Below are 26549 nucleotides of genomic sequence, written 5' to 3'. Positions count from 1 at the left end.
CATTTAGGTGTAAATTTCACAAAAATCACTAAATAAACAATGTGTGGGTATAGTGGTGTGGTGGGAAGAGCGTTCAATATTTGAGAGTAAACAACTAAATTTAAGACAAATTGTTTAGGAATCTCACAGATGAGACAGTTTTGCTTCTCTCTAGTTTTCTACACTAGCATGTTTACAGTGCTTGAAAAATGCAGCTTTCAAAGTCATAGTAACTGCTTTTTAAGACCATCAAATGAGAAACAATTTAGCACATTAGTTCCAAAATAGAAAACCCTGCAAGATCATTTCCTCTTAACGTTAAGGTCAATTTTTATTATAAATGCATGCTGTCCGTAAAGAATGCTCAGCCTAAAGGATATTTGTCTTTGCCTTTTGAGCTATAATCCTGATCCCTATGTTGTGATAGAGCTTCAACTACATCTCAAACATTTATTTTTCACTTTCTACATCAAAGGGGACCATGGATCCATTTAAGGTACCTGTATCATTCATTTATAGAGAAGCCCGTAAACAAGTAGAAACATGAATAACCTGATTGTTATGCAGGTGAAGTCACCTATGAAAACAACCTGAAATTTTTTTATCACTTAACTGCACTATTCTTAATTAAATAGCTTTTGTCCTGAAAGCTAAAAGTATGTTTTAAAATACTGGTATATGGAAAAACGAATTAGATTTGTGGGCTCCGATCTCCATTGTTGCAGACATATTTAGAGGTCTACAAAGAAAATTTTTTCTCCCAAACCTTTTGGCTTTCCTTAATCTTATATTTTCAAAGTGATTGCATTTTCCAGAATATTTACCTATGAACTGACATTATTGTTGAAAAAAAAAACAGACTAATTTTTGGCTGTGCCGTGCCTCACTAGAAATCCTAATTATGATGTACTATGTTTGTACTATGAGAGAGGACAAAAATAAAATTTGAAAAATTCCAGTCTCTGGCCCTTGGCCTTTTGCTGGCTTTCCTGTTTTCTTTCAAGTCCTCAGCATCTATGCCGTAGCTCAGCTAAGGGCCGCTATCATTTTCCTCATCTTCCAATGCTACACTTTTCAAATATGCCTGAAAATACAAATCAATGACAATTTTTAAGTTCTCTGTCCTTAGCAAAGTAGGAGCCTGTGGTTCAAGCCATGTGTGGTAGCCGTGCTATCCTGGGCAGTCCTTTTAAATCTCTGACTCTCTCCCCTGTCCACTTTATAGAGATGTTGCTGGAATAAGAGGAGACAATTTCAGGAAGGTTTGGGGCTCAGGAGGACATCAATGCGATGCATTGTTTTGCAGTCTCGCTGAAGTGTGCAGTGCCGAGTAAAACTGAGCTCCTCTTTTATTGTGGAGCACAGTTGGGCTGTTTGATCTCTAAGTCCTCGGGTAATTGGAGTCTACACAGCATGCGGAATCGGGGCCTGAGCAGCTCGCCCGCATGCCCAAAGCCCGCCGCAGACCTGCCTGCAGCACCATTTCCCACCCCCCGACCCCACCCGCTGCCAGATCCAGCTTGTATTGGGGGCTTTGCTTGGACACAGGACACAGGGGCAGCTTCTGAGCTGAGGAAATGACGATGGGCAGATTCTCAGTGGAAGACATGCTGTTTGTTATCAGGAACCCAGAAGTGAACAGAAACTGTCCCTGGTCTAGGCAGCCAACCTGCATTTGCCGGGGGGGGGGGGGGGGGGGGCGGTTTCTCTCGTCACAATCCACAGCCCTCCCTCCCAATAATGGTAGTTTTCTGACCCAACTTCACCACCACAGGCTTGTTTTTCACACTGGATTTCCATGCAATCTACCTTCTCCCCCACCCCCAGGCCACCATGCACTCTCCCTCCTCCAGCTCACAGCTCACGAGGCACCACGGTTGGTTTACACACGACTCACTCCACAAAGAGTCACTGGGCACCTACTGGGCGCCAGGCACTCAGCTACCTGGGCGCTCTGTGGTGAATAACAGTGCCATGTGTCTGTCCTCAACAAGGAGGCTGACCAACCGTCCCAGTTTGCCCAGAACTGAGCGGATTTCTGAGACTTGGTGCTTTAGGTTTTAAAACTGGTGCCGTCCCAGGAAGACTGGGACTAGTCGGTCTCTCTATCATGAGCCTAGCACATGCTATCTTCTATGGCTCCTTGTCTGCTTAGAAAGACGTTTGTGCCCCTATCCCCAAAGGAGGGTCCTCCACACATGTGTTCGTGTCTAAGACCTAGAAGCTTGCATTTTTGCATCAAGTGGGACTACAGCAGTTATCCAAATCAAACGCTTCCTTTTCTAGATAATTCCAGGTGGATCCAGGTTTTGAAGGGCTCAAAGCGTATACAAGCTGGGACCCTCTTTAAGAAAAATAAGGGAATTCCCTAGGGGTCCAGTAGTTAGGACTCTGCACTTCCACTGCAGGGGGCATGGGTTCGATCCCTGGTCGGGGAACTAAGATCCCACAAGCTGAGCGGTGTGGCCAAAATTTTTTTTTAAAAAAAGGACAAGATGATGAGGATGAGATATAGTGCTTTGGGGGAGGAGGCGCACATGACTGCAAGACCAGGGACCTGAGGCTAAAGTTTCACTGGCTTCATGGACAACCCACCTTTGTACATAGAAATAGTAATTAGTGATTAACATTTATTAGCTCATTGAATCCTCACAGTCAGCCTGTGAGGCAGATGGGTTATTATTCCCATTTTACAGATAAGAAAGTTGACGTCCAAAGAGGTTGGGTAACTTGTCTGCGGTCACCCAGCGAGGTCCACTGTTCAGCTTCCTCCCACCAGAAATGGCAAATGACTCTCCCACTGGACAGAAACTTGCAAAACAGAATCACCTGGCTAGCAACTCAACAAACTCAATTGGTTTAAAAATTAAATCCTTAAGGTAAGGAGCCAGTCAAATTTTGTGGACCCCGAAAGGCTCTGCGTGGCAGGAAACCCAAGAGGAGGCTGAGTGCATCTGAGGCTCTCACAAAAGGATGTACTCTGTCAACATCACACATTTCTCTAGATGAGGATGAGAATTCTAGCACATGCCTCAGTATGTGTGATGGTTGTACCTGGAGGGAGGTCTATCTTCTCCAGCTAAGGGAAGGCACTGGATTCTCCTAAGTCCATTGACAAGTCTAAGAAACTATTTTCTTGCCTTGGTTCTTAGCATGACTCTTTTCCACTTCTTTACCTCTCTCCTTCTTTCCCGGCCTCCACCAGACACACTGTGGGTATCCCTTGGTCCGTAGTCCTATAAGGAACCCACTGAGGAGGGCCAGTGGACAGAGGATTAAGAGTGTGTAGTTTATAAGACAACAGTGTAAAGCAATTATACTCCAATAAAGATGTCCAAAAAAAAAAAAAAAAAAAAAAGAGTGTGTAGTTTGCCACCAAACTCCCTGGCTTGGAATCCTAGCTCTGTGACCTTGGAGGAGTCACTTCACTTCTCTGTGCCTCAATTTCTCCATCTGTAAAATGGGAATGATAACAGTATCTATCCCACTGGTCTTGTGAAGAGTAAATGAATACATTCGTGTACAATGCTTAAAACAGGGCCGGGTGCATAGTAATACCATAAGCGTTAACTATTATTATCATCATCAAATTATTATTTTTACTGGCAGTTGGGCACTTCGGTGCAGAAAAGCCAACGAGGAGGAAGGGCAGTCTGCCAAGTACAAGATTTTGCAGTTTGAGCATTCGAACGGTCATTTCCACTTAGAGCCAGTAGTGAGCAGCTTTGAATGTCTCCATTCCCTTGATGGTCTCTTGTCCTGGGTCTGTCTGTGGGACACATGCTTAGCCTAGAAGTGGCGCATTAAATAGCACCTCGTAGGCTGCCCATCAGTTGCTAATTAAAGTGGCATTAACCCTAATGGGTTGGGAAGCAGGACTTGCATTTACCCGCCACGGTGGGTTTCCACAGGGGAGCACACAGCTCCCCCATCTGGACCGCGCACCCTTGGGGTGACTGGAACCCTGGAGAGAGGGAAGCTGGGTGCAAGGGCTGAAGTTCTGCAACTTCAGAATCTGCTTATTGTTCCTGACGAATAATAATATAATAAAGCCCAGACGTGCTTGTACCAATCAGTCACAGGTGCTGGTAATAGTTCACCTAATTACTTCATTATTTTTGGCCACTCCACAGAGCGGTTTGTATTTATGGTCCTGTATATGGTTCTATTACTACCACTTATTGTGACGATTCCAGCCATTCCGAGGAGTCTTTGAGGGCCTGGACAAGTAGAATCTTGTTTTTTCTTGATTTCCCTGGGGGGTAGGAGGTAGGGGGTGTGGTGGAGAGAGGAGGAGTCCGGAGGAAAAGCATATCCCACCGGCATCGACCTGCAATTGCTCATCTAAGCTGAGTGATAAATGATGGGTGATTTTTTGAAACGCTAGAATTTTAAAACAAAACAAACATAGCCTATCCTGTGAGGTACAAGGCCAGCCGTGGTGAGAAAGAGAAGAAGACAAGATTGAACCGCCCTGGGCCCGCACCCCTGGTGGAAAAGGGCTCAGACCCACAGCCCTGCATCACTAAGTTGGAAGCGGAGCTGGAGGCGGTCCCTAATGAACACCAGGCCACAAATTAACAGAGTTGGTTTGAAAAAAACGTTGTGAATTTTAGTCACTCAGGCATCAGTAAATCTGCCAGAAGTCAGAGCTGGTTGTTTATAGCTTGTTAAGATGTTGATTGTTTACATATTACATTTTCCCTTTGAAAAAGTGGGCACCTCGCAGCGGCTTCTTGTCACTCATCGTGTGCTGGGGTGCTTCCTGCCAGGGAGAAAGGCTGCCTGCTGTTTGCTGATCTAATTGGGGCAGTTCTCTACTTTGGGGTCCCTTCCTCTCCTCGGCCCCTTCTCTCCCTTTCTCCTGCATTTAAAAACCACTCTTAAACCCAGTGGCCCTGGAAGCAGAGTTTCAGACAAGCCCCGGGTTCTGCACAGCCTTCTACGTGCCTGTTACTTGCAGCTACACGGCGGGGATGGATGCTGAGCGCTGCCTGGTCTCCCCCCTCGGGTCCTCTTTCTTCTCAAAGAGGCTTCAAGGGCCTGATTTACACACCTGGACTCATTGGCAAGGTTAGGAGCCAAAAGCAAGCAAACAAGCAAACGGACCAAACCAAATCATGCCTGACTGCAAAGAAAAGTGACCAAGTCACAGAAGGTTGGGGGTCGTGCTTCCTAACTGTCTCCTTTGACTGAGACCCAGAGGGGAGGTGGCAGCTGCAAAGCCTCCCCGTGCCTGGACCCAGCAAGAAGCAGAGCCCAGGACCACAGACTTCCTGTGCGCAAAGCATCTCACGGGCGCTGCTTTCCTGTGTCTTCACTTCCCTGTTTAAACCCATTCGACAGCTTTCTGCCACCGTGAGCACAGCCTCAGCTTCTTCAACGGTCCCCAGCGGCGCTCGACTGCCTGGATGTGCTGGGATTCGTGGCGTGCTCTGTCCTTTGCAGCCGGAGCTTCTTCCTACACATTTTCCCCGTGTAGTCTCTGTGGCCTGTTCCCCTTTTCTGGGCCTTCCATGGTCAGAAACCTGCCTGTACGGTCCAAAGCCAGGCAGCTAGACCCTTCGAAGGAGGCGGGGAGTGGGGAACACACCCATCTCCTTCTGTAAATGAACTTACTGAACGACGCGGGTCCACGCTGACCCGTCAGGCCACAGGGATGCCAGCGGTGTGGGCCTGCTGCCGCCCGGCTTGAGCGCTTCTGTCCACGCAAGGGCCTGGGTCCCAGGCGTCGCTGCTGGCAAAGGAGCTTAGGTTGGGCTGGGTGCTGAGAGCAATAAATAGGCAACAGACGTCTGTTAAAATCACCCCTCCGTCCCAAGATGAGAGCCGATCCCACACAGAACTTCTGATGAGTGATTTGTAGCCAGCACTGCGCACCAAGGACCACTCCCCAGTAAAATGCGAGGTGCGACGGGAGGCATCCCTCCTGACCATAACCCCGGGCTGGCCCTGCTCCTCCCGGCCTGGCCCGGCCTTCCCCAGCGTCCCCTGTGGAAAGGTGGGTGGAGTGTGGCAGTGACAGCAGCCGTAGCACCGGCTGCGAAATCCACTCCTCGCCCCTCGCTGCAGCCTGTGAGGACACAGCACCAGCTCGACTGGAGGGCGTGAGCTTTCACCGTGTCTAGACATTTAAGGCATGCCGTAGTCGCTCAGAGGAAAAAGCATAAGGCAAAGCTGTATTAGTTTCCTGGGGCTGGTGTAACAAATTATCACAAACCAGGTGGCTTAAAACAGCAGAAACTTATTCTCTCACAGCTCCGGAAGCTGGAAGTCTGAAATCAAGGTGTCAGCAGAACCTCTGAAGTCTCCAGGGGAGGATCCTTCCGTGCTTTTCCAGCAATTCTTAGAATTCCTTGGCTTGTAGACCATGTGGCTCCAATCTCTGCCATCCTCATCGCTTGGTGTTATGGGCGGAACCCTGTCTCCCTCACCCCAATTCATACGCTGAAGCCCTAACCTCAGCACCTCAGCGTGTGATTGTATTTGGAGATAGAGCCCGTAAGAGGTAATGAAGTTAAAATGGGATCATTAGGGTGGGTCCTAATCCAATACCACTGGTGCCCCTGTAAAAAGAGGACATTAGGACACAGGTAGCAGGTCAGTGGATGACCGCGTGAGGACACAGCAAGAAGGTAGCCATCCACAAGCCAGGAAGAGAGCCTTCATGAAAAACCAGATCTGCCTACTCCGTGATCTTGGACATCTAGCTTTCGGAACCGTGAGAGAACCAATTTCTGTTATGACATTTTGTACGGCAGCCCAAGCAAACTAACACACATGGCGTCATCCCCGTGTGTCTCCCTGTCCCCATCTTCTCGTGAGGGCACTAGTCACAGTGGATCAAGGCCCCACCGTACTCCAGGATGACCTCATCTTAACCACCTCTACAATTACTCTGTTCTGAGCTTTGGGGAGGACGCTGGTCCGTGCAGTGCGGTGCAGTTGGGCTAAAAGAGAAATTTACCCTAACCCGCTTTTCATGTCGACTTTTTTATGGGTCTCAGTTTTCTCTCCCTCCTGCAGGGCGGTCAACGGACCATGGTAAGAAATGCCTGTGCTTCACTAGGGGCTGGGAGCTCCAGTCTATGAAGCAAAGATGGGCTCCGATTCCTCCAAACAGCCCACGCCTTCCACCTCGGCATGGCACGGCCCGCTTGGCCTTCTCCAGCTCTGTCCGTCAGCAAGCTGACCAGGCAGACCTAAGGCCCCTGACATTTGCTGTTATCTACACCAGTGATCTGTCTGATTCCATTTTTTCCTGAGCTGTTTGTCCAGAAATCAAGTGCGAGCTGGAGCAAGTTGTTTGATCCCTTCCCATCAAGAAAATGCCAGCGCTTCTCAAGGATGGGAGATGGCGGTGGTGCTGGGGGTGGGGGCGGGTTAGGTGTCTCTAGTTCCTATATTTTAGAAAGAATGAGAGTTTGGTGGTCCTCTGTCTTGGCCACATAATCACCTAGAGAACTTGAAAAAATGCTGATTCCTGAGTTCCCCCGAGATTTTGATGGAATTGGTCTGGGATGGGTCTGGACACTGGGATATTTAAAAGGTCCCTGGTCATTCTAATGTCCCTGGCTGAGAAGCACCTGCTCACGTCGACTAGATGACGTACACCAACTCCCTCACAAAAGACACAAGGTAACTGGTATCTCGAGCACCCAAGGTGGCCCAAGGGCACCCAAGGAAGGAGCCCAGGGAGCCAAGATGAAACCTCAAGCCATCAGCCACTGGCTTCCCCCCGAGTTTTCATTTCCTGGGTGCAAATTAACATATTTAATGATCTTAGTCCATCCCTCTGATCTGCCTTTTAATGAGGTCTGCAGGCTTTTATGGACCTCGTCTCTCCTCACCCAGCTACCTGATTTCATCTGCACTTGGAAATGTGCTGCCACCTCCTTATCATTTTAATGCCTAACCTAATCGGCTTCACCTGGAGAATGGCCACGTCCCCCAGCCACACGCACCGAGCCCAGCCAGCCAGCCTGCAGCGTGGCCGTCACTCATCACTGGGAGGCCCAGGTGAGGACATGGACCAGGCTTTCAGCAAACTCTCCCAATCCACGGACATGGGGGGAAAGCCCACCCTCCCCCATGACCTCCGGTGACTGGCTGCAGGGAAGGGCTCAGCTTGCTAACATTTACAGCCACAAAAGCTGCCGCAGTTTTCCCACCCAGACTTTGCAACTGTCTACTTCATCTTTACAGATGGAGGAATGGCAATTTGCATTCATAAAGCTCATAACCTGTTGCTTTATGTCCTTTGTGTTGGCTTAATATTGGAGAGCAGGAAAATGGGAGGAATAATTAAATAGGTTGCTGTTCACTTCACTGGGGATGAAAGTCAAGGGTCAGCTTTGTTGAAATTTGGAAATAAAAGGGGCCTTTGTGTCCCTTAAAAATATCGGCTCACAGAAGGTCTTCGTAATAAAACCATTTCTGAAGTGTATTTTTTCTTACATTTATTATAGCTTCTTTGCTTTTTTTTTTCTTTTTTTTTTTTTTTTTGACCCTTTCAGACTGTTATTATTATTGTTCCTTTTAAACCAGGGTCTTCTGCGCTCTCTCCCTCTCTCTCTCTCTCACTCTCTCTCACCCACCCCACCCCACCTTCTCACTCTTCTCTTTCCGCACTCCTCTCCAGAAAGCACATACATATTCCTTGAAGAATCCTGACTCTTACAAGGTATGTTTTCCTGTGAACAATTTTCACACAATTTATTACACGTCCTTAAGGATAAGAAAAAAACTATACTTTGGCTTTAGCGCTCAAAGGAGTTTCATAGAAATCCTTGGTTGCAAATCGCCCACTTCAAATAATGAAAGCACAACCCGAGTGTTTCCTCGCTGGGGGTGCAACGCTCCTCTGCTTGCTGGAAGGCCTGGGGTGCCCAGGGTGCTGGGACCTGCCTGTTGGGATGGGAGAAATTAATTAAACTACCTTATATTTAGTGTTAATTTTGTCCTGGGCTTGTCAGATAATAGACAACAAGCCTGGACTTGCCTAGGAGCGTCAGCCCGGGCAGCAACAGAGTCTCCTGGGTTGTCCTATCGTCAGACTAAATGAGCGGACGTCTCGGTAGCGATTAGTTGCAAAAGTGATTCCAGTATTATTTCAACAGGTGTCCGTTCGGGGGGCTGTGATCAGAATCACACAACCTGCTGCACGAGGATGGCGGCGCTCAGTTCAGCCACTGCAGCACTGATGCGACCGTCCGTCCAGCTGGGGGAAGGGAAGGAGGCTTGGCGATGTTTCTAAAGAACCATCACTTGCCAAGAGAATTGGAGAGTGAAGTAGGTGAAGATGTCAGCCTGGGACTCACTTTTACTGGGTCCAGCTTGGAACAAGGACACTTTGGGGTGATATAAGAAAGTCCTGAGGATTCTTCCTATATTTGGAGTGAACGCCTTTGATTACTGATGAAATTTTGCCTCACTAGCGCAAACCTGAACCCTTCAGGAAGTGGGTTGTGAGAAGTCCTAATTACCGTGAAACTATATTTCCCCGTAATGTTAAGGCCCCGATCCACGTGGGCCTATAGGACTGTAATTCCCGAGGTAAGGAAACTCGCCCAGGCACTTGCGATTGTGCGGACTTGCACTCAAATATTATTCCCCAGTCTCGACTCCCAAGCCCTGAAAAGCACTTTGCACTCAAATGAAAAAGACCTTCCGAGGATTTCCCCTCCTTGTTTCAGAGAACTAAGCACAAAGCACAACCTAATGAAAGTACTTTATCAGATCAGCTCCTGTGGGCCTGGTCTTCTGTCCACATAGCTCTGCCCAGGAGAGGAGACCCCCGGTGAGGACACTGTGCCAGGCCGCACCTCTCGGAGGTCCCCACCACACCCCACACCCGCTCTGGGGGAAAGTCTACTCTTTAAAGCTATCAATGGACCCAGTAACGCAGGCTTCTGGACCCGTGAGAAAGGAAGGAGGTAGACTTTCACCTCTGGAAATTCGGCGTGAACTTACCACTCACACATCCTGTTTGATTACTTTCCCACGTGTTATTTGTCCTGAACAAAGACCCTTTTCCCTCCCAAGCATCCAAAGCTGGTGTCGGGTCTCTGAATAAGGACAAATCAAATCATTTTGCCTATTCCCTAGCAAACCCAGAACAAAATTAACGTAAAATATGGGGAGTTGTTTAGCGTTTCTCACCTTATCTCACAGATCAAACAAGATGGCAATGGGGCCATCACAGAATGCCCTGGTAGAGAAAAATCTCGAAGCATCCAGCAGAGATCTACAAGACAGCTTCACACCTAAGAGCCTGTGGGTCACACAAGTGATCTCAGAGCCAAGTTGCATCCTCTGTCCAGCCTCAGAGGAAAAGCCTGGAGCGTATGCAGCCAGCCTGCCAGTAGAAGAGACGTGGAGCTGGCGTTCTGGCTGAGTCCCCGAGTAAGGTCCTGGAAGCCCAGTTCACCTGACCTCAGGCCACAGAGAGCCACTGCTAGCTCTCAGTGTCTGCAACAGCCTGATGCAGCTGCCACAAGCCCAGAGCAGCTGGCAGCAGGCTGGGGGTGGGGGTGGGGGAATGGGGGCGGGGAGGTGAGTCACCTCCTGCAGCGGATGTCTCAGCAATCAAATCTGCTGATGGGCAAAAGCAATGACGGCGGAACACCTGGCTTTGCTGTCACTTTACATACCTGCCATAGTCACTTTGGATGCACAGAATCACATGTTGGGTGGAAGGTGGATAACTGGCTGAAAATATATCTATTCATCACAGAAAGACAGGGGGGGAGTCAGGACACGGTCCCTCCCATTTGGAAGAGCTAAACTTAGGCCGAGGTCTTCAGAAACAAAATACCATTATATACAAAGACGGAAGGGTGACAGGTGGCCCCATTAGGAAAGAATTCACAAAGCTTCATTTCTGATAATCACTTGGAGACTGAAATATAATGATCCCATTTATTCCATCAGCAAGAGTTGTCACGGTCTTGTTATAAGAATGAGCCTCCGCCCTTTGGAAATTCAACGTGAACTTACCACTTGCACATACCGTTCAGTATAGTTTCCACATGTTAATTGTCCAATAAGTAACTTCCTGAACAAAGATCCTTTTCCCTCCCAAGCATCGAAGCTGGTGTCAGGTCTCTGCCTAAGTGCAAATCAAAGCATGCTGTCTATTACCTGATAAACCTTAGGACAAAACTAACTTAAAACATAATGAGGCTGTTTAACTCTTCCTACCTTATGAATCAAGTATATCTAAGATGGATATAGGAATCTCACAGAATGCCCTGGAAGAGAAAAATCTTGAAGTAGTAATCTGTTTTCTGGCTAAAGAGTATAGGCTTTTGGTGTTAATATCATCTCAAGTGTAACATGCAGGTTATTTATATATCTAACCACACATTTATGCTCTAAAAGTTATATCCATATATACAGTCTATACATGAAAAATAAAATTCTATTAAGTATCCTGAAATCAGATTTTCATAATTAAATTTTTCTCTGGCTTTTTATTATTTACAAAATGTATTTGTTTGGGTAACACTTTAATTCCTGAAATTTAATATTCCATGGTACACCATTAAAGTAATAAGACAAGTGAGTGAGTAAATGGGTAAGTGCATAATACGTGTCTCCACTGTCGATTTCTCTCTCAGTGAGGACAGTTCCAATTTTGCGGGGCCTCTTACGGAGAGTTGGGTTTTCACCCCACCTCTTTCCACCTTGACTTTCTAGATTGATCTATAGGCATTTTCCAAGAGCAGACTCTGGCTTAGAGAAAGCACTATTGGAAAAGTATTTAATGATATTCCCTGCAGTTACTTGGCCAAATAAAACTAACTCTTTATAGTGCAGAGAGAAAACAAAATTGTTTACTCATTTAGTATTTATTAGTTTGGAAATGGGGACATAGTACCTAGCACACAACGAAAGGCTGATGTTTGCTTTATCAAGGTACTTGCCTGGTGTGCCTTCAGAAGACAGGAAGAAGAGGCTTACAGTTCCTGAGCTCATGTTGACTCTCTGTAGCACAATTCCTCATGTTTTAGGGGGCAGTTAACTCTCATAATTGATGTTGGTACAGCATGGATCTTAAATGATTTATGAAAGAGTTTACTGCCTCAGTGCAGGCATCTCTAAGAGTATCTTCACCCATTGCTGCCACATCCTGTGGAACACCAGATACAAAGGAGACCAGAAGATGGGCAGCATGGGGGCAAAAGTGTCCTATCTCAGCTTTGAGCCTGGGCAGCTCAGGCTTGGGGACAGCATGTGCTAAGCCCGGGCCACACCAACCTCGCGCATAATCCAGAGCCGTAAGTCAGACCCTGGCCAGGCCTAACGTGGCATTTGAGGGAGCAGGCTTAGAGTGAGGCCACGGAGCCTGAAATGGGGCCTCTGGCTGTGAGAATCTGTGGTCATGTGGCTCTGTGGCTGTCCACATCAAAGGCATGTCCACCTGCCCAAACGTCAACCCCACTGGGCACCATCCCCCTGCCCCTTAGGATTTTGAAGGTCTTAGGAGTTCCCTTTCGGAAGGCAAAGACCCCAGTACAGATAGGCTTTGAGCTTTACACTTTGTTCATGAAGTAAGACCTAACTCAGAGTAAAATGATTCACTGTGAGAATTAATAATGGGACAGGGACGAAGAGGAGGAGGATGAAGGGGGCAGCTGATAGGGAAGAAGAGGGGGACTAGTATTTACTAAACATCTACTATGTGCCAGGCACTGCGCTAGACCCTCTATCTATATATGTGTTGTTTCTAAATCCCCACAAGGACACTGAAAGATGGGTATAATTATCCCTATTTACAGAGGAGAAAACTGAGACTTAAAGAGATGAGTAACTTGACAGGCCAATCGCTGGAACCCCCTGGGTTACCTGACACAGTGTACGCTTCTCCCATGATGCCATGAAGATGTTCCAAGGACACACCCTACGTCCTCACCTGTGATCCCTCCCCAGTATCCCTAGGAGGTAAAAAGATTGTTGACTGATTCCAAGGAAGGTGTCACGTGGTGGCCCCAAGGGAGGGGTTAGGTGCTTCATTTTTCCCCCAGGTCTCCATCCAACACTACAAAGCAACTCCATATAGGTATAATGTAAATAAAAACTGCGTGAGCTTTCTAGGCAAGCACAACCTCAAAGCAAGTCCTCTAGAGTCAATTTCTAACCAGATTGTCAACTCGAAGCCCCTCTCGTCCAGAAAATTTGGACGATATATAATTTTGTAAGTCAAAGGATTTACAAAATTATATATCAGTATCTCTTAGACTGAATGCTCCCTGAGAGGAGGAATCGTGTCTGCTCATCTTTGTGCTGCGTCTCATAGGCTATGCCCAGTACCTGACCTAGAATCATTGTCCAGTAAAAAGTGGCAAAATGAATGAATGAAAACAAATCTCTGCGTTCTTCAGCTTTAAACCGGAAAAAGCCTGAATCACTCCCTGTGGGGTGCCAGGGCTCCCCCTATAGACTTCCCATCCCCTAGGGAGAGAAATGTCCTTGCAGCTCTTGGATGGCTTCTAGAACATTCTGTACCCACCTGCACCAAGCAAGGCCTGTGACATTCTTAGGACACCAGTGAGCTGCCAGACTATGCCAAGTTTAATGCTCCCCCAGCAAAGAAGGAGACAAGTACGGGCCCAATGATACATGTGAAATGTACGTGTGAAAACCGAACTGCTATTTCTCGGGACATGATGAGAGGGTGTCTCTGCCTTTCAACAAAGGTCTGGGTAAAGGAACTCAGAGAAGCCCCAAAGGCCTGAGACTGAAAGGGGGCTGTCCATAATTTATCGCTTATCTGCCTAAGAGCTGTCTTGGACAGACTGAAGTCATTAGCCGAGGAGGCTCGGGTGGGAGGAACCGCTAAGGTACCTGGCACGGTGAGTCGGAAGGGGCAAGCTCCGGCATGGTCAGCTCCTAAATCTCCAAACGCAAATTACCAGGGCAGAAACACTTGGCATGTTCCCCACATCCTCCCCTCCCACCTCCTCGGAGCAGCATGTGCCCTTTTAAAAAAAAATGGCCCAGATAAAAATCACACCCATTTACTGCAGTGTCTTTTCCATCATTGTAAAAGAAAGGCCTTTATCACCTCCCCTGAATTAGATCTGTGATTTTTTTGAATGACATGTATAATAATTAGACTGTGAAGATGTGCCGTTAATCCATTTAAAGGTGTAAAGAAGCCCATTTAATGAACATTATAGTCACATTAGACTTGGAAACATGCAACTCTTTTGTTGAATAAAAAGAAGTTCAATGAGATTAACTTCTCTTAGTTGGTTTTAAAGAATAATCGAACACGTCTCCCTCTGATACTGTGCTGTGCCTTCTCGCATGGACTCTGCATACCAATGTCTGCCAGCCCAGAAGGGTAAGAAAAAGGCCGCTGGACCTCACATTTCAGTTAAACAATTACACATTAAAGAAGAGCACTCCTACTTTCTATACTCACTATAAAGTGATAAGAGGCCGAACTCCTTGAACTTGTAATTATGTAACAGAAATGTGAATCTGGTTTGCTATTCTCTCCTGCTGCGTTAAACTACATTCTTACAATTATCAAGTTTACTCCTTGACACGTAGATATTTCTACTGGGAGACCAGTTACTTGATCCTATCAGATTTTGACCACAAACAGGGTAATGGATTCTGTTTACAAATCTCATTCTGTTTCACATCTCCCAACAAGGCAGCCGTGATACCTGCCTAATGCAGGTAAGTGCCCAGCGCAGGCTCCGTCTGCTGCCATTTACAGTGGGTCAGAATCCAGATATCTTAGCTAACTCCTAGGGCTCTTTAAAAGAGCCAGACTAAAAAACAGAAATAGACAAGTTTGGAATAATCCCAGAGTTGATAGGAAAAAAAAAAAAGATGCTAAATCCCAGTTGCTAGACTGTATCTTTCTTCTGAGAATTCCCATTACGGGCATACAGTTTATCCAAGTTGAACCCAGAAGATGGTATCGGTCAGATTTAATCTGCTAATTAGCCTCTTCTCCCTCAGGCGTCTGACTTTCTACCCTCTTTTCAGCTTAGGAATGTATATTTTGCCTTCTATGTTCCCTCTCTGTCTCATCTATAGCTGCTAAGAATTTTAAAACAAGCAAACAATTGAGGTGTGTAGCGTACTGCCTAAGATTTCAGAAGGCAGAAGGTATAGATTTCTTCTCACCAAGGAAAGGGACGTTTCAATAGTGAGGAAGGACAAGCACCAGTGGGAGATGAGAGAGCCGGCTTGGGAAGAGCGTCTCAGCACAGCACGCTGCCTCCGTGCTCGGTGCCTAACGCCTCTTGCTAACCAGTGACAGTGATGGATGACTGTGGAGCCGGCCTAAGCCAAACTGCTAACCAGCGCTGTGTTCGATCTTTTTGTAGTTTAGGAAACAAAGCTGATAAGATCAAGAGGCAACATAATCCTGGTTAATGTAGTGTGATCTGTCTTGTATCGCGCAATTGGGCATCACTCCTTAAACCAGCCGTGATATTTGTAGGAATGGAAAGGAAAACTTACAGCAGTTTAAAAGATGTTGCTGTTGTTGTTGCTTTTAAATAATGTGTTGTGCCTTCCTCCCATTATTATGATCCACCATAATGTGATCTGGAGGGGCAGGGTCTACTCCCAATGGGCTGAGACTAACTCAGAAATTAAGCCTGGGACCTAGAGATGATCATACTAAGTGAAGTAAGCCAGACGGAGAAAGACAAATAGCATATGACATTGCATATATGAGGAATCTAAAAACAAACCAAAAAAGATACAAATGATCGTATTTAAGAAACAGAAATAGACCCACAGACACAGAAAACAAATTTATGCTTACCAAAGGGGAAATGAGAGATAAATTAGGAGTATGGGATTAGCATATACACACTACTATATATTAAAAAAATAACCAACAAGGACCTACTGTATAGCACAGGGAACTATACTCAATATTTTGTAATAACCTATAAGGGAAAAGAATCTGAAAACAATACATGTATATATTTATGTATAACTGAATCACTTTGCTGTACACCTGAAACTAAGTATACATCAACTATACTTCAATTTTTTTAAAAGGTGGAAAAATTAACATATATTTCAATAAATAAGTATAAGATTAAAAAAAAAAAAACCCTAAACTTAAAAAAAAAAAAGAGAGACAGAGAAGAAAAATTAAGCCGGGAGACCCAGAACACAGCTACAGTTGTACTTTTCACCTCTGTTTGGCTCTGGCTCATTTATAACCCTCAGAGATGAACATCCAAGAAGGATGAAACAGGGAGAACTTGTTCTGAAAGGGTCACAATTAGATCATTGCCTTTCATGGGTCTTCAAACAGAACCAAGGGGAAAAAAGCCTGGGGCCTTCCAACGCGCCCTCGGAAAAGAGGTACAAGAACATCACGCTTTGTTATTTAACACTAACACTTTTCCTTTTCCTGAGGTTACCTTCATTATATGTTTATAGCACAAAAGACATGTACTAGGTAAGACTAAAAGGTGACACATTCAGTCTACAAGTGAGCGAAATGGCAAAAGCAGAGGAAAATTTGATACATGCAGTTCTGGAACGGAGTGTAAAAGACGATATGTTCTTTTTGGTACCTGGCTGCGGGTTTTGTGTGCAGAAACTGATTTAGAAATCTAGATAGCTCTGGGCTAGTCGTCATGGGTGAAGGTTGCTAATATCACCAAAGTTTGAAGCTATTCTGTAACTGCTTTCATCAGCCTGAAATTTAAAATTACACTTCAGTGAAGAATATCTACAAGATCTTAAAAAAAAAAAGGCATACCCAGTAGTATCCATTCATATGCAGAAGAAGTGTCAAAAAGGTTTTATCTCAGCTCCTAAGCAATGTGTCCTTTCCACCCTTTCACTGAAAGGATCATTTAAATGTGAATGCATTATTTTTTGGTTAGGTTATTAGATTGTGTTCAGATTGCACAAATCATTATAAAACTTGAGTCCGATTAGAAGCTGCTCTGGATTTTCCTCTATGGGATAAAAATCTTATGAAAAGCAAATAAATGCAAAGGAGAGTAAAAATCGTTTGTCAATATGCTGTCCCAAACTTGCCCGAAGATAATTATCATTGCTTATAAATACATGTTTGAGGTTTGCTCGAATACGTTTTTGTAGAAAAGAGAAAAGTTATCATCTTGAAAGGAACTAAGTAGCGCCTCAAAATCGCTATCATGGTCTGGAGTGAACTAATCACTTTATCCTCATCCCCGAACACATTTATCCACCTCCTAATTCTTCACCTAATTAGAGGGAAATGCAGAGCTGTCCTGGTCAGGGAGGTGGGGATTAGGGTTAAGAAAACACTTGTATTTGGAACCCCCTACCTCCCCTGGTCAGTGTGAAAGATTCTCAAAGAATCTCCCAGCCTAGCTAATCCATGACCCTCAGCAGGGGAGGAAGTGTTAACAATTTAGTTTAAAACTCACACTCTCAGACAAATGCATCAAAAACGGCTTTTCTCCTTTGATTTGTAGGTATTAGTTGTTTTTCCAGGCCCCATTAAGGACTCTTCATCCTGTACAGCAAGGGGCATTAAGCCCTGGCAACTTAGAGTTGTTCCCAGCTCTGTGTTATTCAAAGGCAATTTACACTAATTATTCGAGCCCACAGTGTTACCCATATTAGCAGAATGAACCATCTCAGCAGGTAAAAGTACTTTTGAAATGTTAATTTATTACCAAGGTATAAAAATGTCCTGGAATTAAAATAAAGTGGAAAAAATGAATAGCAATTTTAAAGGATGGGACTGAAACATTCTGTACCCCTTTTTTATTTGCAGCAACTCCTTCCTAACTGCGTGCCTCTTAAAAACATAGTTTGTCATGGCAAATGGCAATGCATTCTCTGACATTATGGTTAATACAAAGATCTCGCCTACTTTGGTGCATTTTTCTATCCAGTTTACCAAGGGAAGCCAACCCAGCTGCATTCAGAAGCAGCGAAGTGATTTTGTGTCTCACAAAATCTGCTCATGGGTGTTGGCTGCTGTTTCTCAGCCAATGATATTTTCAAAACCCTCTTTAATATTCCATTGCTTGTTCCAGAACAACTTCTCTGGTCTAGAAGAAGCAAGGCAGCATCAACAATTTCTCCAGTAGCATTTGTGACTCCATCCAAGGATGGACCCACATGTCAGGGGCTCCCAGACTACAATTTCCAGGGTATCCCAGGCACAAAAAAAACTTTCATCATAAAGTCCAAGGCTCTGCTTTGCCTTCTGGCTTAGCCTCTCTCCCCTTCCCAAGTGATTGTGTGGGAGAATGGGTAGGGGAAGAACTTAAACTGAAATTAGACTCTGCCATATTGGGAAAGAACTCACTGTTAGCCAAGATCTGACAGCTAGGCTCTCCCCGTTACAAGAAGTGCCAACAGCGACCCCTCCTGGTGACCTGAACAAGCCACAGGGTCCAAACAGTGCAGCTAGTTGTCAGTGAAGACTACTTTCACGTCTTGCATTCATTCGTTCTACAAGCATTTATGCACCAAGGCACAGGAAACAATCTCTGCCCTCATGCTGTTCAGAAGACAATCAGGGCAATAAACTCATAAAGCTGTAACAGAGACATGAGGAGGGGATGGTAGGGCCCTCGAAAAGAAAGACCCACACAGTCCAAAAAATACAGGAAACTGTTTACAAAAGTAAAATGAAGATTCACTAAGCAGAAGGAAAAGAAAACCTAAGGTTACAAAAATAGCATGTGCAAGGGCCCTGAGGCACGCAACAGCATAGCCCAGATCTGAAAGTTGGGTGGGGTATCCAGACTGTCCAGAGCTACAGGAAATGATCGGGAAGGAGTGGGAGGAAAAAACCTAGAAAGGTAGACAAGAGCCCCAATCAGCTGTCCTGGGAAATGCAGTGCATCTTCCCATAGACTAGAGGTCTCCCAACTTTTTTGACCATGTATCCCCATCCCTGAAAAAGGATTTGATCACCCCCAGTATATGTACGATTAAGTTATATGCATATACTGATTTAATCCATTATAATAAGTACTAGTCATGCTTATTTCATTTCTTATCTTTTTCATGAAAATATGTTAATAGAAGTTCTAGTATTTTCTTTCCTCACCCCAGTGTATTGCTGACAGCGACAAATGCCCCAGAGTTGATGGGCCCATGGAAACCCAAGGTCTACCCCAGAGATTCTTCTAGTGCATCTAAGTGAGGCATATGTGCTTCCAATTCCTAATGCAACCAGAAGCTTGATCACATGCCAAGAGTTCTGACCTAAATCAGTCTGAAACAGGTGAACTACAATTACGGCAGGAGCCAAAGAAGTTCCAACCAGTGGATGAGCAGATGCATCCTTAATGCCCCACAAGGGAAATCTGGCCCTAAACCTTCTAATATCTTTCCCTCCTGTCTTGGAGTAAATGTATTCATGACCCATAACTCAGCATACCCAAGAGCATACACTATAACTTCTAGAGTTTAGAACACAGCCAGAAACACAGTAAGAGCATCTATAAGTCAAGTCTAAAATAAAATAAAAACAAGAATAAGTTGTAGCATAAATTTTAAAATATAGGGGTCACCATGAAGCTGGAATCTAATTTGTACTTTCCAATGGTCTATTAAATGCACTTTTTGGTAGATTCCTTATGAATCCCCCAACACACACACACACACACACACACACACACACACACACACACACCCCTTAACTTTGCTACCCAAGCAATTCTAGAGTGATTAGGAATTCATATTTGGATACCCGCGAAATACATAATAGAACAGCTATTGCTAGAAGCCATGAATTATAGTGACACCTCTCTTTACAAAAATTTGCCCGAGGACTAGAATTTGTACTTAGGTCATGGGAAATAATGGGCTCCTTCAGATTCTAGAAATGGCTAACAGAGTCAGGGTGCCTCATGCTACCACAATCCATCCATCCGTCCATCCATCCATCCGTCCATCCATCCATTCGGCCATCCAACAGATGTTTATTGTTAATGAACATTGAATATTATTATTATTGGTGTGTCAGGCATTCACAGTCACAGTTGGCAGGGAGACATTCTCACCTAGTATTTAAATGTTACTTGCCGGACAATAGCAGGAGACAGAGCATCTAAAATGATTGTACAGAATGACTATTCTTCAGATAGAAACCTCATTCCCGATCAGTGTTCTTTTCACATCAGGTGTTCAAAATGTCTTTGGAAATCAAATTGTGACATTGTATCCATTTCTACTTGGAGAATACGGTAAATATCTTACTTATTTGGAAATGACAGTAACCCATATTCTATCTGAGCCAGCTCTCCCTTTTTTTTCTTTTCTAGAAATGCTTTTTATTTTACAGATAGTGTAAGTGAGCAGGTAGGGTACAAGGAGAATTTTGAAAGTGTTTAGAGAACAATTTGCTTCCAATAGTTTAGTAATGCACCTTTGCCTGCAAATAATGGATATGAAATCACAAACCAACTGAGTTAATCATGTATCCTAAAGACCTTTAGAGTCAGAGCCCAGCTCTAATTACAGAACATCCATGGAAGTAAGAATAGTACATTCCCATAAAAAATTTCTATGGTTCAAAGTATTCACTAGTTAATCTGGCTGCCCCTTCACCACCACCACCACTTAGTTTGAATTAATGAGGATGGATTCACTAATGAAAGCCAAGAATTTTCTTCATTCTGATGAGACAATACAGTCATGGGGAGTAGCTCTATCAAATAATTTCCACGGCATATGCTGGGAAGCTGGAAGTACTAAAGGGGACGGTGCGTGGCTCAAGGCTTATGATCAGAAGGGGGTGAAATTAAGTTAGAACTGAGTTTTTTTACTTTAAAAAGCATAAAGAAGCAGCACTTTATTTTCATATTGAAAGAAGTATTGAAAAATGTACCGTGAAATTAAAGCCCTGAAAATCTTTAAGGAATCTTTCATTATCTTTGGATCAATGCAAAAACAGAAGCTTTGTACGTGCAAAAATCAAAACACTTATACACAAAACATAACCTTTACTGATAAAGGTTGTATTTATAGAGTGCATCTTACATTCATAATGCATATGTGTACACCTTTAAAATGGCCTCAGTTAATAACCACATAGAATTTCTAGAAAACTGTTTGAAATGGGTTGACTGGCTTTTGTAAATGTCTTGAAACTTCATTCACATAGAGAGGCAGCACATTTCAGTCGACAAAGCACTAGGCTTCGAGTCCAGAGGCTCAGATCCCTGCCCAGGCCCAGCTACATCACTAGCCACTAAAGTGACTGCAGGCAAGTGACTTAGCGTGGCTCAAAAATAAAGGTTTGCTTGGCTTGGCCTACAAGGGCTCTGTCAGTGCTAAAATTGTCAAACTCCGTATGGGAAGTTTTTGATACAGTCATCAAAGAGGAGAGCTGTGTATGAAAGCAAATGTTTCCTAAATAGACATACAAAGGATTTCTTTAAAATTTTGATTAAAGAGGGGAAAGCATAGTTTTGTTTAAATCGCACACGCACGCACGCACACAGACACTCACACAAGCTTATAAAGTGTACACTTCGTAAAACCCATCAGTGTTTTCCCCAGTTGAATAAAATGTGGCTTTGCAGGCGTTCAGATCCTATTGCATCTGTGCATATTCTGCACAAGGCTGTTGGCTCTAGACAGGCTTTACTTCTAATTAATACAAGTCTAGCTGAATCAGTGGGTGGAGGAAGAAAGACTAGAAATGAAGAAAGAAAATGAGACATTAACACGAATGCCCATCACACTGTGCATATCTATTTATCTGCATAATATTAATGATACCAAATATGCAAACAGATGTTTCTCTCATTAAATTGTATATGCAAATACTACTGGTAGGAGTGGGAATGTTGTCTTGGGGTTGAGAGATCGTAGAGGGTAATTAAAGGTTAATCCAGTTTTCAGTTCACAGACTATACGACAAGAGTGGTTGTAAAGAAAAATTGTCACTTAACCTTCAATTCATTACCAATGGCACATGGATTTTCTACTTAAATAACATAAACATATATGCGCTAATCATCACTCCCCCCTCTACCACCTCTGCAGTGGTTGATCATTAGCTACCGTTGGCAAAGACTTGTGAGTTGAGCAGAGTTGAGTATTTCTGGGCAGAGCATTAATAAGAAATATATATATATATATATATATATATATATATATACATATACATATCCTCAAAAATATTGATGGGTTCCTTAGAAACATGTAGAGTCATAATCTAATTTTTAACAGAAAAATCTAAATGACTTACATCGTTACTCCTCGAATATAATTAAAGGCACTGTTTTAAGATATTGAATGTGAGATTTTAGAGGCTACAATGACATGACAAAGATCCCAATATATTACTGTTTTACCTACTGGGTGAATTGAGAATGGTAAATGGTTTGGAACAGTTTGGGGATAGAAAAGTTTAACTCACCAGCTGAGGTATTTTCACTTCCTGTTTTGAGGAGGCAAAAAAAAATTCAGCAATTAAGGTCAGAAAAGTTCCAAATTGGCAGTCTGTGAGAAGAAATGCAAGGTCAGTATGAACTATGTGTTTGCGGGAAGAGTTGAAGGAAAGCAGAGGAAGAAGAGGTTTTCCTGCATCTGTGGAATACTAAAGAGGATTTCTTTCCTGATCAATAGTTACAAAGAGCTTACCTTTGGTTTAGTGGGAATCGGGGCTCTGAAAGGGTAATCTCTTCTCTCCCCTCTACTTCCTTAGTCCTTGATTCTACGAGAAGTGCACAGCCATTCACTCGGTGTAAAGACCCACACAAAGCTAGAGAGCAGAGCACCTGAAGTCTCCATATTCCTGTAGATTAAATATGTGCCTCCTGCTCTGAGTGTTCAGAGATGCCAATCAGAACAAAATCAAGGGCTTCCGTGGTGGCGCAGTGGTTAGGAATCCACCTGCCAATGCAGGGGACACGGGTTCGAGCCCTGGTCCGGAAAGATCCCACATGCCGCAGGGTGACTAAGCCCGTGAGCCACAACTACTGAGCCTGCGCTCTAGAGCCCGTGCTTTGCAACAAGAGAAGCCACGGCAATGAGAAGCCCGCGCACCACTACGAAGAGTAGCCCCCGCTCGATGCAACTAGGGAAAAGCCTGCACACAGCAACGAAGACCCAGTGCAGCCAAAAATAAATAAAATAAATAACTTTAAAAAAAAATCAAAAGTTTCGTGAGCAGCCAGATCCCTAACATTTAATCCTCATTATGCATTGAGGATTTTTAGTTAAAGCCAAAATTAATTTTAGTTTTCATGGCACCAGAAAAGCCAAAGCTCCTTTCAAAGTTGCAATCTACATTAAATCTAAATCAATTCTTGGATATAAAACTAAAGGTCTTACTTGTTCCTACTTTCTCATAGGAAACAGTGCTTGTTTAAGACACTAAAAATTGCCTTGGGAAATGATACATTTCTCAAGAAAATGGGCTATGTTTAACTTGCCCAAAGCATCTGTTTCATAGAATTTTAGCAGTACTCGCTTGTTGGCAAACTCAAAACACAAGGTAGCTACTATAATTCCAAAAAGGAGAGGGTGATGTCTTACAATCCAGTTTTTTTGGTTTTTTTTTTTATTTTTTTACTTATATTTTTTAGAGGGGGGGGGTCTACACAACACCAAACAATTTAATTTCTTTTTTCCACACTACTTCATTTACTGATTTTTTTTTCCCTTTTCACTTTTTTTGTTTTTTTCATCTTTCCTGAATGGCTACTTGGTCTCCAACTCAGAGGCGGGCCTGCTAGGTTTGAGAGCAAGGTAGCCCATTTATCACCTGTGCTAATAACAGAAGGTTCCTGATTGAATCCTCTTCCATGGACTGGCTCTCTCTTAGCAAGAAAAGAAGGAGCAGGGTGTCTCCCAGGTCAGAGCTTAGAGAGAAAGGGCATGGAACAGTTATGACACTGCCTAAGTTATTAGTACATAATATGTGCATATTCCCCTGGGTACATATTAAAAGATCTGATCGCCTGCCCTCTCCCAGCTAATTCTGGGTAGCACTTGGAGGTCTCCAGCCCTACTCTCAGGAGGCTCTTTTGAAATAACATGGCCCTCTGCTTGTCTATTGGTTAAGTAATTGAGAGGTAATGACGATTATTATGTATTAAGAAGCGGCCCAATTCCCCTAGCACCAGGCAGACCCCATAAGTGCTGTATGCCTCAGAATAGCACATAGGCCATGCTGAGGTTGAATCTGGGGAGCTAGACTTTTTGGTTAGAAAACTTCAGACAGGGCCAGATGATTTATTTTGCTAAGTGCAATGAAACACACCTCCCTCAGAGCAGAGGCCCTTGATTTTTAGTGATTCCTGGCCCATCTTCCCCAGTCTCCTAAAATATGAGGGCTGTGTGTGGTTGATTTAGGCCCTGCCAGTGACCTGAACCTCCTGACTCATTCTCACCGACCTCCTCAGCTTAGCTTTGGCCCTGGCTTGATAGGGTGTGATGAATCTGATACCTCTGGAGCTCAGCTGAGCAGATCATGAGAAAAAGCAATGATGCTAGAGCCACCCAAGGGAGGAAGCCAGCAAGTACGGCAGGAGACACATGAGCAGTGGCTACTGTACCTTCAGGAAAGCCACTCACCTGCTCTGAGCTTCAATACCTTTTTCTGCAAGGTAGGAAAATAATAGTACTGACCCCATGAGACAGTCAGTTGAGATGATTCGATATCATACATACATGGAGCGCTAAGCAGCCGATACCAAGGAAGCTGAAATGATGGTGGTAATTAAGATTAACAACCTCATCCTGAAACTGTGGTATCCTAGGCCCCTTGGGAGCAGACCAACTCAGAGGATGTCTCCAGATGTTCCAAACATGGCTGCTGCTTTATCACTGGGGAGTAGGGTTGGGTTTCCATCCACTCAGAGAAATCAGCTGATCACCTCAGCAGATTTTAGGGGCAGCCCCCCAACATCTCTTTTAACAGCTTCCTAGGGTGCTTACCATGGGTCACTTAGTTGCATGAAGAGATTGTCCTCTTCTAATAAGTCAGGTCTTCAAGTGGAATCAGGGGACATCACCTCCAAGCCAGTTTTGAGGTGGGTTCTGGGCAGTTTATAATAGAAACCTGACAAGTGCCATGCATGTCCCAAACCCGACCAAATGTGTGACACCATCAGCAAACAGGTGCTCTCTGGGGTGGGCTCTGGGGGTGCCACAACCCACAACTGAATGCCCCTTACGAGCTCTGAATGGGCACCACTTCGCTTCTCTAAGCCTCAATGTCCTCACCTGTAAAATGGCAGTTTTAGTTCCCCATGTCAAAAGATTGATGTATGGATTGAATAACAATGTAGAAGAAACACTCTGTCATGTGACAAATAGCATCAGAAATAGAGGGGTTTGTAGTGTTTGCGTCACTGTCTCATCCTGGTGCCCACGTCACACCATTATTCTTAACCCTAACGGTTTGTTAATTTAACTCATTAGGGGCTCTTAGCACTTGAAAGCATGTTTAAAAACACAAACCAACAATTAGTCTTTGGGGACCAAAGAATAAATGCAAGCATAATGTATCACTTTTCCTGGCTCAACGAACACCATGTTGATGTGTTAATTGCCCCAGTGAAGGCGGTAATTTTCAGTTAAATAAGGGAAGCCATCAGTCCAAATGGGAACCCTCCACAAAGATGAAATCTGCCTTCCCTATGAGTCAGCCAGGAGTAAACACTAATGCAGTAACATTGATAAATAATTAACAAAAATAAAGTAGTAGTATGTGTAATATACAATGTATGGTCAAGAAATGTGACACTGACCCAGGAACCAGAAGACAAAAATTTGAGTCTAGCCTCCAACAGCCATTAGCTCCGTGACCTCCAAAAATCATGTCAATGCTATCAAACAGCACCGATAACAACCACAACTGGTCCTACTTTCACTGACCCTCAAGTTTCTCATCTGTAAAATGGGGGCAGTTTTACCTGTTGCCTACCTCACAGTATGGTGGGGAATGTGGTTTCATGGGAGCAAATGATAAAGCTCTATTTAAAGTGTGAAGGCTTTTGATTTTGACAAATTAATCTTTAGGGTAAATGAGTACAGAGATTGATCCTGCCTCTATGACTATCAAGGTAAACATGTGACCTCAGTTGGATAAAGACATGTGTGAAGTGGGTGTTCTTTACACCAGGGATTCCCAACCCCCAGCCCACGGATCAGTGTGGGTCCAAGACCTGTTAGGAACCGGGCCGCACAGCAGGAGGAGAGCGGCGGGCAGGCCAGCAAAGCTTCGTCTGCCCCTCCCCGTCGCTCCCCGTCGCTTGCATTACTGCCCGAACCGTCCCCCAATCGCTCGCATTGCCAGCTGAACCATTTCCCTGCTCCCCCCTCTCCGCACCCACCCCTTGTCCGTGGCAAAATTGTCTGCCGTGAAACCGGTTCCTGGTGCCAAAAAGGTTGGGGACTTCTGCTTTACCCAATTTTTTTAAACTGTGGCAAAATACACATGAAATGTATCATTTTTAAGTATACAGTTGAGTGTTATTTAGTACAGTCGCAATGCTGTGAGGCCATTACCCCTATCCGGTTCCAGAACATTTTCATCACCCCAAAAGGAAACCCTGGACCCATTACGCAGTCACTCCCCTTCACCTCCCCCGCAGCCC

The 26549-nt window shown here is 44.4% G+C and overlaps 1 protein-coding gene across 8 annotated transcripts in view; it reads right to left on the bottom strand.

The window, feature by feature from the left end:
- The window catches only part of FAM204A (family with sequence similarity 204 member A), a 246726-nt gene that overhangs the window by 149254 nt on the left and 70923 nt on the right, over positions 1-26549 (bottom strand). The gene's annotated exons all lie outside the window — the stretch shown is intronic.

This window comes from Kogia breviceps, chromosome 2 (genome assembly GCF_026419965.1).
Source record: "Kogia breviceps isolate mKogBre1 chromosome 2, mKogBre1 haplotype 1, whole genome shotgun sequence".
Taxonomy (NCBI): Eukaryota; Metazoa; Chordata; class Mammalia; order Artiodactyla; family Physeteridae; genus Kogia; species Kogia breviceps.
This window is presented reverse-complemented; position numbering and strand designations above follow the sequence as displayed.